Genomic DNA, 16999 nt, shown 5'->3' with positions numbered 1-16999 from the left:
CCTTCAGAAAATAATTTGAGCCAACTGAAAAAGTCGATTTAACTCCCGTCGCTTAAAGAAACAACACATTTTGTCGCGTGTGATGTGAGCAGATGTGGCAGTTCGTGGAGTAGAACTGAGAACTAGGTCAGTCCTGCTGACCTGGCTCACATAATCATCATACTTGCCTTGTGTGTGTATGTGTGTGGGTGGGTGTTTTACCTCCTTAGGACCTTTTCTGGCATAAACACTGACCTTGTCATGGCCAGTAGTCCTCATGGAGACCAAAACCTGGTCCTGAAGTTTAGAGCTAAAGATTTGAAATGTGGTTAGGTTAAGGTTGAGGTTAGGCATTACCGGGTTATGGTTAAGGTTAGGTGTAAGGCTCTGTCTGCAGTGTCCTAAGAATAACAGCTGTGCAAACCCGCGTGCGTGCTATTCCAATTCTCTTTTAACTCGCAGGAGAAAGAGAAAAGAGCGAACGCAGTAAAACGTTTTTTTAGAAGTGAGCAATAAACTGAGGCCAAACATGATGTAATCTGTCGTTGGTTTTGAAGTTTTCTGGACAAAAATCTGCACCCAGTGAACATTGTTAGACAAAAACGGAAGAATTAAATATTATCAACAGCCGTGATTTGTTTTAGAGCAACAATGTGACGCTATTGTGCAACTTGCACATGGCACATGCCGCTCACCTACTTTCACAATAGGGACACCTGATTATTCATAATTGCAAATAAACGAAATCAGTTATTGACATTTTTACAAGTTATGAAACACAACGTATTGTTTAACTCCCCTCTCCGTTTTGACACGCAATTTTTAACAAGAATCTAAAGCAGACCTTTTCAAGACCCCTGTGCTACTCATGAGATTTGCCATTCACAAAACCATAATCTGCTTTTACAGCAAGTAGCTCGCAATGACAGATTAACCATCACCCTTGTGCAGCTGGCAAAAACAAGGCGTCTTTTCAGGGTCATGCTCTCTCTTTCAAGGTCAAAACACTATATATACAGTACAGCCGCACTGAGACCACGCTCACATTCTCCCATGCCGTGTCAGCAGAGGCAAATTATTACTCGGCTGCATTTCCTAACAAAATATTAGTCTTGGCCACTGCTTCGCAGGAAGTGTGTGATAAATCTTGCAGCACTTGTGCGAGAGAAATTCATTTCATGCCATCTCCGACTTGCTGGCTCGCAGGTGTGGGAGCAATTAGAGAGGAAAAACTCTCCTTAGGTCACGATGGTGCCCAAAACTGGAGCCCAAACTCCACTTTAACGCTTAAAAAAGATGTCAGATTCAAAGAAGAGTTGGATTTAGAAATCGCTGTCATCCCTTCCCGTCCTCCTCCTCTCCTAATACTTGTCGTTCAGTCTCTGTGAGTTCATTCAAGTTACGAACGCTAAATGCTGACAATCACATCCGCACATATGCCCACACTCACACAATGTCTTTGTCTGATTCCAGACACCCTGCTATGTTGATCCCTAATCCGCTTCCTACCACACTGGCCGTGACCAATCAGGGCCTTTCATGTTCAGAAAGCGGTCAGTCACACGTAACACGATTGGTCGGTTGTAGCCTGAGACGTAGAGGCCATTAGTGATTATGATAAAGGGTGACATTTGTGATTGTAGCACTGTGGTTTTGTGTGTGTGTGTGTGTGTGTGTAGCAGTGTGACCTGGATTATCTGCAGTGAAATTAGATGTGATGTTTAGGAGGCTGGAGTTGAGCCTGGTGTTGTCGAGGGCATATTTCTTCAGGGTGAATGGCCTTTACATCACCATCGTACACACATACAGTGATGAGAATGTCACCCCTCTGGGGTAGAAAGAGGTTTTGAATAGGGCTGAACTCAATGAAATGTAATTAGCAAAGTGCAAAGGCTGCAAATGAACAATTGTTAGGATGTGAACTACTAACTACGATTGAAACGTTTCGATTAATCGCTTCAATTTTCGTCAATTAAATGTGATCAACACACCGTTTACTGCGTTTGCTGAGCAAATGATGAAAAAGATGACTTGCCTTGGTCAGCATTCCAATAAAAACACATTTTAAAGATTGTGTATCTCACTATGAACCACGCAGCCATACCTTCTCAACAGCAGCTGCAAGAGTCAGTATTAAACTGACAGCTAAATATGATTTACGTCAGTTTGGATGATACTTTAAAGACTCTGCATATTTAGTTTAATGTGCGTCTCTCCATAATTACACTTATTCCATAATGCCTTTGTGTTGTCTGAAAATATGTGTTTTAGCGGGAGATGAAAGCGGTTAAATGGGGGGGGGGAGGAGTTTTCTCCAGAGTGCTAAATTATCTTTGCAACTTTGATTAGATAATGAAAAGTTTTCAAACATGAAAAGTGGCCAAAAGGAGTGTTTACATGTGTATGAACGTGCTTTAGGCAGACGTTTTATGACAGAAACCTGCCTCTTTGTACTCCTGTGACCAGAGTTTAACTTAACCAGAGCCATGCTCACCTACATCACAGAGCACATGGTGTGTCATAAGTCCTAACATATGGACAGCTGGGGGACGTTTACAACTCCGTGATTTTTCTTTTTTTTTTTTTTTTGCATATTTGGAGTATGAACGCTGCACATGAGACTCGTGACCTGACATTTAACATGTCATCCTGCAGCAGATGAACCCCAAGAAACTTCTATACATATCAAATATCTGTGACAGAAGAAAAAAAGAAGACAGCTGTGATTGTTGTTTTAATGAGCACTTCACTTTTGCCACTTTATACTTGATTGAGTGTAATTTGTGTTAAACTTCTGGCCACGAGTGTAATGAGATTGCAGGATGACTATGAATAGGAACTGTATTGGACTGGGGTGGTTTATGTTGTATTTTAAACATGTTCCATTATAAGGAAAGTGGCACATGTGAAATAATAAAATATTCCTAGTTTAAAGCGTAACGTTTGATGATCGTATTATGATTATTTGTACGATTCATCCTTCATCTGAGAACAGCCTGATAGCAATACCATCAGACCTGACTCACGAGCAAGAAAAACAAGAAAAACCTGGGGTTTTTCGATCCACAGAATTCACTTCTGTTTGCAGTCGTCTCACTGTACTATTGCAATGTTGCTCTTACCTCCCATTGTTTTGACGTACAGCAAACAACTTCCTGTTCACGTTTAAAAGTTGCCCCCTACACTTTTAAATGGTAAAACCTGAGGTCAGCGCGGCAATTTTTCAAACAGCGACACTTCGGACGACTGAATTTCCCATGGCAGCCCTGCACGTGTCTTTTTTTTCAGTTGATCATTAAAGAATGCAGTGGGGTGAATAAAATGAACTGAACTGGAGTGGAAACAAGGAGGGGGTGTGAGTGTGAGTAAAAAAATAAAAAAATAAATAACAAATCCAGTCTGCCCTTTCAAAGAATGTTTAGACAGCAATTAGTAGTTTGACCCGGGAGCGTCTGAAGTGGGCAATTGCTGATGCTTTGACTATGAAGTCAACGTTGCCTTTTCCTTGTGACGAACAGCATCTTAATAAGATGCAGAGGCACTTGACAAAACTGTCTTTGCTATATTTGTCTACATGGTTCCCACAGTCGATCTTCAGGGGGGGGTTCGATATACTTCTCCCAAGCTGTGGGCTGACAATGCCACTGGAAACAGGAAAAGAGACGGCGACAATACCATTGTTGCTATATTGGTCAGCACGGTGACAACTACAAACAAAACTTCCTAGCATGTCAAAACAACGGTGGGATAATGCAAACTGCAGTCGCGTCTTTGCTATAGTACATTCACCACATCTGACGCGTTTAAAAAGAATATAGGTTTCATATGCGTAGCATGAAGAGATGTTGGCAGAGAAAAGTCCGGCATGCTTTACTTAAATCCAAAGATAAAAAAAACAACTCGTACTACGATGGTTCCCATTGTCCCGCAGCTCGAAACACTGAACCTGGATTTCCTTGATCCCTGTGACCCAAAGCAGGTGAGCGGGATCAGTGGCAGCGCTGAGCCCGTGGCGGCCAGCTGTCACATACAACACACGCCTCAGCACACACACGACACACATGCTCACTTGAACACACATGCATCCATACATGCTTAACATGCCTCAGCACACAGGGGTGGGGGCGGACACTGTATAATAAGTCCGCTTCTGGGAGGCTCTTAAAAACAGGCTATGGCACAGATGTAGACCTCACCGTGGCTAAACATGTGTTACATCTGCACACTCACGATAAGGAAGACATGGAGGAAAAGGTGCCATACAGCCAAATGTGCCCTCTCTGCTCCGGCTGTTTAACTAACACTGTCAAACTTCCTCCCCTCTTAAGTGCAAAACGACCAAACATTCGGGGACCTTCAAAGCCACTCACACTCACTTCCAGCACTCAAGTACGCGCACACATTTTAAGCATCCCTCAGGCACCGTCTACTGCCTTCAGGAATCTTGGGCTTCAAGCAACATCACACACACACACACACACATACACACAGTGGCTTTTTTTAATTTGGGTCACACGAAACACACATTCACACACACACACATTCTCACATGCACATACAACTTAGTTTGTATATTTGTGAGGGTTAATATTCGCGAAAATATTCTAAACATCCAACAAGTGAACTTCACAATTTAGGCGTTGTAAAATATATAAATCATAGGTTATGTGAAGCAGAAGTTGCTCTGGTTATAAATACTGACGCCTTTAAACCAAAGAAGTTATTCACAATCATCCAAACAATATGGTAAAAACAGACTCTTTGGTAAACCTCACTGTTCCTGCAGAAGTTTCTCCACCACTGTGATGCACATGGCTCCACATCCCTCATTGGTTGAATCTCGAAGCCACTGCTCTATCATTATCATTCCTGTAATGCTGGCACTCAATTCTTCCACTCCTAATTTCCACTGAGAATCATTCCTGATCTCATATGGAGGAAGCAAGCAAGCGGGAAACCCCTCGAGACTCTCACAGACTTTAATAAGTAACTAAGACACACTGAGACAGGCCTGTATTATGCAGTACAGTGTACAATAAAACCCAACAAAGCTCCGTTGTCTTCCTCCTCCTCTTACCTTCCACATGATTAAAATCCCATCGTCCACAAACAAAGTAAAAAAAAAAAGAGAGGGGAAGAGAGAGAAGTGGGAGAGAGAGGCTATCTTTGGCTCCCTCTCTTCTCTGTGGGAAACAGCAGCAGAATCAGCGGTGAGCAGCGAAGTTGGGAGTCAGTGAGGATGTGGATACGTCCTCTGTGGCTGTGTTATCACCTCTCATGACATGTTTCCTCCCCCTGCCTGTGGAAGCCTTTCCACCCTGACCCGGCACACACAGAGAGAGAGAGAGAGAGCGAGAGAGGGAGAAAGAGAGCAAACGAGTGCACCGCCCACCTCTTTATCTCCCTGCCCCTCCTTCTCTTCCTCCTCCTCACTGTCCATCCCTCCCCTTCTCCTTCCCTGTATTCAAATCTGCCAGTGGGCTGCCCCCGACTGCACGGGCCAATCACTAAGTGCAATTACATGACGTTCGAAAGAATAGAATGATTGTGTTAGTCTAACCGAAGCTGTGCTTAATTGAATTTTTCGAAAGTTGAGCAAACACAGCCAGAGAATGCAGTCAGGATGCAGCGAGGACAGTAAATGCAAACTTTAAAGTCAACTTTTCTCATTTCTCCTCAGCCACCGTCCACTCCTACAATCACTCCTCCGTCAAACTGAGATGAAACTCAGACGAACAGTAACTCAGGATTCCGGCCAATGGAAGCTGCGTTGCTTCATATTTTTTCATTCACCATAACATCTGATTTGTGTGGTGTAGCGACTGCAATGGCTCGGCATGGTTCATTTAATTGTCATGTACATTCACAAATACTTGCTCAACTCGCCACTATTACTGTTTCCTGAAGTAGCTTTAATAATTCTACCTTATTGTCGTCCGTCCAGTCCCTTTTTTTTTTTTTTTAAGTTTGGCACCAATAGTCTTTGAAGACAGGGAACTATTTTCCCTTTTAGCTGCTGGAAGGCTTTTAATTTGAAACATCTGCACGAAAACATGTTCAGATCACCGACAGTAACTTACCATGTGTTCACGTCATAATCGCCGCTATCGTAATTTCAAATATCTGACTTCCAACTTGGCACTCGGTCGCATGGAACTGCCTGAGAACTAAACAAATATGGCCGCTTCAAAACAACTGAACCCAGTTTTAATTTAAATGCTCTTTTATTGCCAGTAAATGTCTCTTCTTTTTTAACCAATTTTTTTTATCATCTGTCATATATAACAAGAAGCAGACATGAGAATGAATGGAGAAAACAAGCAAATGCAGCTCAGTTGTACTGTTTGAGTTAAAGAAAATATAAGGTATATAACTATAACTCTGAAATAGGGCTTTGTTTGCTTTTTTATTAACTGAAGAGCACTGTATATTTACCTTCGTGGCACACCCTCAGTAGCAACCCCCTCCTCTGTAGTTATGTTTTTATATCTCCCTCGCTCACTTCACCTTCAAACTTCAGCTGTTTTGACCGCTCCACGTTAATAAACCCCCTCTTTTTAATGCAGCCCACAAGGAAAGCAGCTTAAATTAATCTCCGAGACACAAGTCAGTCATTCGCCCTCCCACACGAGGCACGCTGCCCCACCAGAACCGCAATCTTCGATCAACAATGCTGCTGTCTCGAACTAAATCTCCTCTCCAGCATTTCTGATGCACTGTCCACGCTGCTCCAAGTTTTTTAGTCTCGTCTTTGTGAATAACGACAAGCAGAATGGAGCCCAGTACGGAGGAAAACTATGAGCTCAAACTTCCTATTAAATCTTTACGGACCATGTGATGTGAAAGCTTTGGAGCCCAGCTTCTCATTGGCAAATTTATTCCAAATAATCCCCTAACATCTTGCCCTCGAGGAGGGGAGTCGTGTCGTGTAGATTCTTAACTCTGAAGTGTTTGGTTTAATTCTTTACCTTCGTCCATGGACTGCAGTTCCGCAGAGCCAGAGCCTGAATTAAGTTTTATGCATCAATTCAAACAGTTTTTCTTCAGTCAGATGAATTCCAGAAAGTGTCTAAAAAAAACTGAGGGCGCCACTGAAACACCAAGCAATCGGCATAGAGATATAGATTAGATTAGATTACACATAAAATGAGCTCGAATCACAGCTCGAGTGCAAAGAGGTTGTGTCGTGGATTTGGTTAGAAAAAAAATAAAAAATAGTTTCAACCCCAAAACCTTCCCAGAAATTAAACAAATTGTGTGTTTCTAGCGGGATCAGCTGAGGTGAGTGTGGCTGGTAAAGAATGTTCGTCTGGAAAGAGTTTCCGTCTTTCTCGGTAACATCAGGAAAACAAACTCTCCGCAGCGCCAAATGTTACATATGCACATTATTAGTAGCGCGATTTGGAAAAAAAGGGAAAACATAACCGCTATAGTGAGGACAGGGAGAAAGGAATAAGTGGATGGAGCAGTAAAAATCTGGATCTGTGATCCCAAAATCACCGGAGGTCAGTGACTTTTTTTTTTTTCTTTTTTACAAAGTAATCTATTTTGTCAGCTCTTTCACAACCAGCCTCACTTTTAAGGATGACTTTATAAAGTTTTCTTCTCCACTAAACCTCCCGGGACCTGCTGTTGTTGATGGTTATACACCAGTATGCAGCAAGGTGGCCTGATGGTTTTTCACCTTGAACTATTGTGCATGTGTCTGTCTTGCTGCGGGTGGTATTCTGATTGTCCAGTGACATTTGTGCAAATGTGCAAAAGACGGAGGATATTGAGGTCATGATAGTAATTCTCGGCACAATGGGCAATCTGCAGCAGGCAGCGACTCGCATTCAGAGGACAAAGTAAAAGTATATTAGGTTGGGAAGCTATTTTTAAATCTCAATGTTCTCATTACAGTGTGTTCTCATCACTATATGTTATTATTTTTACTAATAGCTTGCTCTCTCCTCTTATTTCAGCCAATTACAACAAGTGTTTGGCTCATTTTTATACTAAGATACTAAGATCACGTCCAGTTCAGTCTCATATAGGTATTGGTTGTCAGCAATTGACTGATTTCCCTTGTTAGGAACAAGATAAAGAGGAAAGTAAAAACATTTGTGGTGAAATGAGAGCGACTGCAAACGTCTGACTGCACTTTTGCCCCTTCAACTCTCCCTACTCTGAATTTAGTAGAGCTGGCCCTGTGCTTTTGAGTTTACAGCGGTCTTATTTTTAACAACCAGGAATGAGTGGAATGCGATGGAGTCTGCCTCTCCTCCTGACGTGAGACCATTACGGGGATAAAGGACGACAGGGTTACGACCAAGACCTTTGCAGAGGGCACCGACTCTGTGGGTCGCCGGAGGTTTTAGTGAAGTTCACGGCGCACATGTGTGCACAAGCATGTGACGACAACGCTTTGATATTTTAGACTTCTCTTAGTGGAACTCCCAGGTAAAATAAACACACTGCGGTATGCGGCAACAACGCAAGTCAACACTGAAGGCACCCGCACGCACATGAAACGACTATACACGCATGAGCTTCATCAGCATATTGTCTTCCAGAGGCATCTTTATGACTGCGATATATCACACCTTAACACCTCCCCCAGTCACTGATCACCGCCTTGGACGGTGCATTAGATATGCGTTCACATCACATGACTCATGGGAAGTTCGGAGGTATACCCTACAGCTGTTCGTATGTTTACTTTCAAGCGTGACCGACCACAAAATTGTGTTTGCGACTCTTTAGATTGACGGAAAAGAGTTGTTTCTGGTTTGGTTTTTTCTCGGAAAATGTGGAACGCGTTTCCCCTGAAACAGACCTCTCACCCTCCGAAGTGACCTCACGTGTGTGTGTGGTAAAGCGCCAGTTACGATCGCAGAGGAGGAGATGTGGAGCTGGTATCGGCCGAGCAGTCCCTCCTAAGTTTTTGGATTAGGAGGGAAGGAGAGAAGGAAAGAAGTGAGCATGTTTAGAGCCTGTTGTGGAGACACTGCTGTGAGTGTCTGTGAGTTATCTGTGTCTGTCAGGTGACCCTGGTGAACAAACGGATCTAATATGTGAAAGTCTAAGGCAAGGCAGAAAAAGGATTTTAAGAGAGGAGAAGAGGGAGTGAGACAGACAGATTAAAAGATGAGGATGGGAGTGGAGGAGATAAAGACTGAGTGATTAAGATTAAAATGGATGATTGTCTGTGCTCAGGTACATATAAGTTCTGCTCTCGCTCCAGTTTTCTTTCCAAATTGAAACTATTGTTTTAAAAATGTACACATGTTTCGGTTTAACTCCTCCTCCTCCGCTGCTTTCCTTTCCTTTCGCTCGGATCCCTGCTCCCGCTCTTAAATGTAGGAAAGTAATAGCGCCATTAAAATGAAATACGACGCACGCTGGTGAGTGATGCACCGAACCCGGTTAAACAGTGCGGCCGTTTAAGGACGCTATATGTTAACGAAAAGCGAACATCTCCTCTCCGATTACAGGATCTGAGAGGAAGGAACTTTGTTCTTGATCCGAGTGTGGAGAAACAGGTGGGAGCAGGATCACAGCGAGGGTTTTGAGGTATCGCACATGCAATATTTGAATTCATTAGAGCTGTAGTAGGCGAGATCACAGATGTCATGAGGCAATCGCTCCAGCTCTGAAATGCTCCTCCGTCGATTTTCAGATTTAAGGGAATAGATCCAGCAATGTTATCAATGCTGGAATAGCAGTTTTTCCACTGACAATACATGTATGTGTGGCTACTTAGTAATACAGCCAGCTCTCTCTGAACTGAACTGAAGAAACAGTCCTGTTATGGGCCAGATTTCCCAAATGCTGTAAATGGAGACCAGCGGAGGTGCAGAAGTCTAGTTCTCTCCCAGATCACTTGATTTACATTAAGGGAAAAGGCTATAATGGAATAATTGATTGATTATGAGAAAATAAATATGTTCCCTTCCCCAACTTGATTAAATTAGGGACACATTATCACCTAAAATCGCTCATTTTCTGCACGAATCATCATGAGTTCAAGTACCGTGCATCTGAGTGCATGCGGCCGTGTCTGTCTGAATGTGAACTGACAAACACACCCTCAGGTGCAGGCCATAAGATTCTTTAAAAAAACAGAATAGGAAACACGGATCACAACGCCGTCAGTCATTGTGAATCAGACAGAGGGCAGCTGATCCACTGAAATGTGTTTGATCCACTGTTGGGATTATTTCGGACGCACGGGACCCAGAGCAAGATACAGTAAGCAGTAGTTGTGGAAATCTTGGCTTATTTCAAGCATAAATCAAAGTGGAAGTGATAGAAATATCAGGTAGGATGTTGTGTTTTCATTTTCTTCGCCAGGTTATATGCTGTTGATTAAGTTGACAGCATCCAATGTCTAAATTATGCATGCACACACACATACTCACTCTCTCACACACAGACACACATCTAGATCCATCGGCAGAATCTGACACATTCACTATAGCAGCAATAGCTCAGGGTTATTCTGTGTAGCGCCAAAGAAAATCTCTGCAAGCATCATCCAGGCTAATGCAAATTTGCCCCATACACAGAGAAGCACACACAACCCCACACACGTCTAAAATAACACACAAATCCTTCAGGATGCACACACCCACACATATTCACATACTGTATGGGTGTCAGACGGCATCATCATTAGCTCTCAGCAAGTCCAGAGTGTCCTCAAACTGTCATGAAGAGACTCGTGTCCCTGCTTCTGGGTCTCAAGCAAAGCCATCGCACTGCAACAATCAAATCATCAATCGGGAGAAACGACAAGTATCGGGAATTCTTAGGACGATTCTCAGGTCTTTAACCGATAACAAAAACGTCACAGATATCAGAAGATGATTAGAAGTTCAAGTCAGTCATACAACGACTGATTATACTCCTTAAAGTAAAGCATCATTAAACAAGTGAGCCAGTTTAGTCATCGAATTAATCTGTGAGTATCATGCACCAATTTGTTCTCCGGTGATTACTGTCACACGGCACACATCTCTGCATTATGTATTAAAAAAAATCTCCCACAGAGCAGAGGACAGTGGACCTTCATTCTCTTTACCCCTCATGTGGAGGATAAAGCGATAGAAAATACATTTTTTAAGTCAGCTTTTCAACTGAAATCATAATTATGTCCAGTGTAACAGCAGGTATATGACATACAATCACTGTTTCCCACAGTGTTGGCTTGCCATTATCCAAATTGTCCTGCTTTAGTTTCATAATGAGCCAAAAGGCAAATTGTCTTATGAATAGCTCTGTGGATCTGTCATTTTGCTGCATAAACACTCACATTATCATCCATAAACATGTCTATAAAAAGTTCACAGGTTCATTTAAAAACTTGCTCCACATAAAAAGTTTTGTGTTACTCTGTGTGTCTCATCAACTGATGGATGGCACACATCATTGACTCGTGAGCAAATGTTCTGCAACTTTAACTGGAATGAAAACCAATCATGTTCGCGGGAAGTCGTTCAAACTTAAATGACTTTGATTGAACTGAAGGTTTCATCACATGTTACACACACACGCATCAGTTATGACCTTTTAGGACGAATCCCTTCAGTGCCAGTGATTCAATCAGCCGTGCCTGAAGCTGCGTTCCACTGTCGACCCGGGAGCGGCACAGCTCCGTGCTGCAGTTTAGATAACGGAGAGACGAAATGGGAAACTCTCCGTGAGTTTGATTGAGGAGCAAGTTGTTATTTTAAAGTCATACGCCGCTGCTTTAGACGAGCCTCCCCACTGTGAAAAGAAACGACTTGTTCCCAGGTGTGCCAAGCGATGGCGTGAAGCATGAATAAGTTATAAGTGAAAGTCAGGCTCTCTCCAATTTCCCTGCTATCATCACCGCAGTGTCCATGCAGTTTGTGTGTGTGTGTGTGTGTGTGTGTGTGTGTGTGGTGGTGGGAAATGTAATCCATTGTTTTTATGTACTGTAGTGCACCTGATGGTAAGAATATTCTGATTTATGGGTCTGCCATCCCCACTGACACACATACACACAAATGTGGGAACATCTCACCTTGTTCACAGTGAATATAAAAGCTTATATGTATCTTCTGTGGCCATAGAAAGAATGAGGGATGCTTACTGCGGATGCAGATGGAGTTCATGTCAGTGAGACCGGGAACATCCATCAAAGCTTATGCATTTTGTATGAAGGTGAGGTGGGTTTTTCGTACACTGTGGTGGCAGTGTGACGACAGTGTGAATTATGAATGGAATAAATGATGGTCTCAGTTGGATCATTAATGCTTTGAATTATTAAACACATGTCTTTTGGGCTCAGGTTTGATTTTCGTAATCAGAAATCTTCGAACATATGTTAATGTTCACAACCTTTACAAATCCAAACCAAATGGTGGAACCTTCCATCATTCAAGTCTTATTTTATTTTACAATTTGTTTTGTTTGTCATGTCGGTAAGATGTGCCAGTGTCTTCAAATCTCTCAAAGGGAACAAATAAAGCGACTTGACGTTGAATGATGTTTGCCAACATAATTCCGTGGAGTTTCTCATACGTTTTGAATGACAGGAGTCGGGCATGGAGCAGTGGCTGCATGTAAGGATGATTGACGAGTGAACACTGCGGCCAAACGGCTCTGCAAAAGTTGTTTATATTGATGTACCTCTGATTTGCTCTTGTCGTGTATGCTTTAATGCTGATGACATTATTTTACCTTTTAATACCTATTATTGTACATTCGACCACAAAGTGTAGAATTTGTAAGTAAGTAGACAACCAAGGTCCTCCAGGTGGTTTGGTTGGGCCCATGACAGTAGACTTTGACAATCACAGGTCAGTACAGAGAGAAAGAGAGCGCCTCCTATTGGCTGTACAACTAAGTAGCTGCACAAACATGTATTAAATACCAACTACAACTAACATACACTGCAAAGCAACAAAAAAAGTTTTCATTCAAATAATACTAAAATTAAAGTAAAAGATAACACCACTTTGGAAGGTTTCAATTATCAATAAACTTCTAAAGTACCTGTTAACAGTTTAGCTGATATGCTAAGAATCGAGGTTTAACTTTTCCTGGGCACTGCAGGGTTCAGGAAGTGAATAATGCAGACTATGGACTGAACCTTGGAGGCAGCAGAGCCAACCCCTGAGCCACACTGGATTCATCTGAATAATAATTCAGTTCGGCTCACAGTCCATGGCAAATCCTTGTACTTGACAGAACTCGGTTGCTCAAAGAGTGGCGAGGGTTCAAGAGGCATAACAAATATCGAAGTCACCCTTAATGAAGTATTTAGACAGGCAGATGGTAGGGCAGACAGACAGACAGGCTGGCACACAGAGGTGCATAACCAGGGGACAAAGCTTCTTGAAGAGAAGGACATTTTGCTTCCAACATGGCTCTTTGGCCTCTCTACGTGTTTTGTTTCTCTATCAAGCTCACGCTACCCCCCCAGGCCAAGCCAGCACCTTGTCTTTGGTCTTCTAACATCGGGAGTGATAAATACTGCCAACCACAGACACGCAGGGTCACTCTCTGACACACACGCCCATATGCTGACCTCGGAGTGCCAATCAATAAACCACCCACAGCACTTTTCCAAAGTGTATAGGGAAGAGACATCGGCCATGCAAACAAACAAGACAATCTATATGACCATTAGTGATATTGCATTAGAATGCATGGCTTTGCATATTTCAGCACGGGCTATATTTGCACTCAGCAATCTCCACGAAACGCCTCGCGTTAAACACACATGAAGCTGCAGGAGCGGCCTGTGAAGGTGCTGACAGTGAACGCGTCAGTCAAACTCAGCACATGGCGGGAGGGGAACACTGTTTGACCCACAGTTCTCCTCAAACCATGCCCACCATCTCCTTGTGATCCTATCGCTGTGACAAAATCTGTTCCGACATATATTAACACAGCAAACTCCAAATGACCTTTCTGTTCGTTTTACATGTCTCGAGGACATTTTGGCTTGATGACAGTGCACACACAAGACGGCAACAGTTCCACTTTCTCAGCTGCTAGAAAAAGGTCATTCCATTCCTCCCTTTTTGCTCTGGCCGTGCGTTTCCCTGCAGCAAAGCAGCCGGAGTTGCAAATCATGCAGAAATATCCCATTTGTGCTGGTCAACAACTCTTATATCAAACGGTTAAGATATTTGTCACATTATGGAAATACAGCCTGAAAATACAAATACAGATGCATCAGTGACTGAGCCTGAGCTCCCCAGACTGATCGGATATTATTAGTATAATTGTGAGTAAAAACAGTTGCATATGAAACCATAACTGTCAATATCACTATCTTTATGATCATAGCATAACACACAGTAGCTTGGACGTCAAAGTAAATTCCTGCATCCTTGGAGGAACATATTGTTCGAGTTTCTGGGCTTAATAAGTAATTTATCCTCTGCGTTATAGAAATGTGCTCTTTGTTTCTCCTGCTTTCGGCGCAGTTTGCCAAGCCGGTGATCAACGACTTTTATGAGCCGCATTCTGTTTGTGGCTTTCCCTAAAGCCAGATGTAAATGTGGCGACACGAGGGTTATTACTATGCTATACACCAAATACCGACAACGCCACCTTGGGTTCTGGCCAAGGACCAGTAGTAAAGGTCGACTAGTACCTTCAGAACAAAAAGACACTCAGGTTCGTTTACTCAGGGAGGGAATGAGACGGAGTTCAATGATCATACTAACGATTTATTATTAAAACAATCATGAGATTGACACTGTAACAAAAAAGAAAAGAGAGCCCAAATAAAAAGGGGATGTAGTCTGAGGCTTACCGGCTGGAGGAGGGGTTTGGTAGGGGAAGTGACATCCAAAAGAAAAAGGAGGACACCCCACACACACACAGCAAAAGGTGACGTGTAAACAAAGAAAATCTTAAAAAGGGATCACACAGCACACAGGACCACCACCACCCAGGAGAACCACCACCACCACCGTCGGCCTTCAGCGCTAAGGGGAGAGGAAAACACAGTTAAACGGGCTCAAATTTAAGGAACCAAATGTAAATGATCAATTGATAAACTGAAAAATGTTAAATTATAGTAATAAATCAACCACACACAAGAAACAAAAGAGTCTCTGGCCAGAGATAAACTCAACAATTAACCAGTTTGACAGTTTTAACTCAAATGAATCATATTAACATAAGTTCAACCATTAAACAAAGAGTAAATAAATAAACAATTTAACCAAACCTTGCCGGATTACACTTAAAACACACACACACACACACACACACAGTTCACAATCTTATAGCGAGTGACTGAGAGTTCGGGCAGACTCGTAGCATCCAGTACGAGTTACAGTCACACATACACGCACACACAATGCAATCACACGTAGCAACGGTAAACAGGTTGACCACAGGCGGCCGACCGGATCGGAACCAGGCCGTCGGAGCAACAGTCACAGAGCAACAGGACAGCGGCAGAACAGCGGCGAAGCAGCGGCGAAACAGCGGCGAAGCAGCGGCCAAATAGCCGTAGTTAATCAGCTGTGTTTACACCTGGCGTTAGCGCTAGCGTTAGCTTTAGCGCTAGCCTTAGCGTTACAGTTACAGTTATAAGTCCGGGTGCATTAGCATCCCGTCCAAAGAGGGAGAGGGGTGAAGAGATCAGTCGTGGCAGGGAAGACAGCCACCATGCAGCACACAACCAGCAGACAGTTAGAGGGAGAGGAGCGGAAGAGGAGCTTAGCCCCTGGCTACAGCAGCAAACAACATAAGCCTGTCATCACTCACCAATGCTCTGGTTGCAGCAATAAACACCGCCCACGAACGATCGGCTCGACCGCGGTGAAGACGCCGGATCTGTGCTCGGATGCTAGCGGCACATACAACGACCCGGGAGCGAGAGATCAGGAGGAGGGACACAGCCTACTTTTCTTCCCTCGGTAAGCGCAGTGATTGGCTAATGAGGCAGAGCGGCCGGAGTGCAGTCAAACCAACTAAATCAGTGGGGCCTCATACCACTACAATCCACCCCCCCCATTTTCATCGTCGACCCGACGATGCACTTAAAGATCTCAACTCTATGACCACGGTCTAAAGAAAGCAGACACAGCACTTGACTGAACGGCTAAAGGCCCCTCCTGAGCAACCTCGTTGGCAGGCCTGGGTAAGTGATGAAGGTTTGAGTGGTGTCCAGCGGTAGATCGAGTGGTCCGTCGCCGGACAACTTCATCATTCCCTGAATGAGGGACGGCCAAGGGAGCGGCGCTTAGGAAAGGGGGCTGTGCCGTCGAGTGGGCAGGAAGTGCTGAGAGTAAGGGTACTGCACGTAGCTCAGCGGTGTCACTGCTCCCAGGAGAGGGAGAGACTGAAGAAGTCAAAAGAACAGGGTGCAACGGGACTGTCGAAGCTACGAGTATTGCTGGTGCCGGTTGGGCTTCTCCAGCAGAGTGTTCGGGTGATGGGGGAAGGGGATCCCTTACCACAGCCATCAAGTCCTCATCGTCAGATGAGCTCTCAGACACTGCCGGACAGCCAAGGGGGATGGGAAGAAGAGCAGGGTTGTCGCCTGAAGCAGCCATCCCAACTATGGCTTTAAGCAGCGTTCGATGTACCCGTTTGATTTTGGCAGGGTCATCCTCTGGTGCAACTGTATACACTGCACCATTGCCAGGGGGAGCTCTAATCACTCGATGCACCACCGGATTCCACCTGTCTTGGATCTTATGACGACCCTTCCAACCAAACTCCTTTAGAATCACTGACTGGCCCACCACCAGTGGTTCTGACCGGACAGATTGGTCATGGTTTTCCTTCCGGCGTTGGGCTGCCTCCCTCAGCCGGTCTCGGACGCCGTCAAAAGCCACGTGTAACCGGGTCTGATGCTCTCGGACCCAGTCATTTACTGTCCCATCAACAGGATCCTGCACTCTTCCCAGCAAAAAGTCAACAGGGAGCCTTGCCTCACGACCAAACATGAGGAAAAACGGAGATTCCCCAGTAGATTGATGCGGTGTGGTGTTATAGGCATACAGTATCTGAGGTAGACAGGAGTGCCAGTCACGCT

At 43.9% G+C, this 16999-nt stretch overlaps 1 protein-coding gene across 2 annotated transcripts in view; it reads right to left on the bottom strand.

Moving 5' to 3' along the window:
* Nucleotides 1-16999, bottom strand: part of LOC122785654 (E3 ubiquitin-protein ligase Midline-1-like) — a 51716-nt gene that overhangs the window by 24260 nt on the left and 10457 nt on the right. The window contains exon 1 of one of the 2 annotated variants that reach the window (XM_044051553.1): nucleotides 5057-5310. The exons of the other annotated variant lie outside the window; for it this stretch is intronic. The gene's annotated coding sequence lies outside the window, so the exon portion shown is untranslated. Of the gene's footprint in view, nucleotides 1-5056; nucleotides 5311-16999 lie in introns of those variants that run through there. 2 annotated transcript variants of the gene reach the window in all.

This window comes from Solea senegalensis, linkage group LG2 (assembly GCF_019176455.1).
Source record: "Solea senegalensis isolate Sse05_10M linkage group LG2, IFAPA_SoseM_1, whole genome shotgun sequence".
In the NCBI taxonomy this organism is placed as follows: Eukaryota; Metazoa; Chordata; class Actinopteri; order Pleuronectiformes; family Soleidae; genus Solea; species Solea senegalensis.
This window is presented reverse-complemented; position numbering and strand designations above follow the sequence as displayed.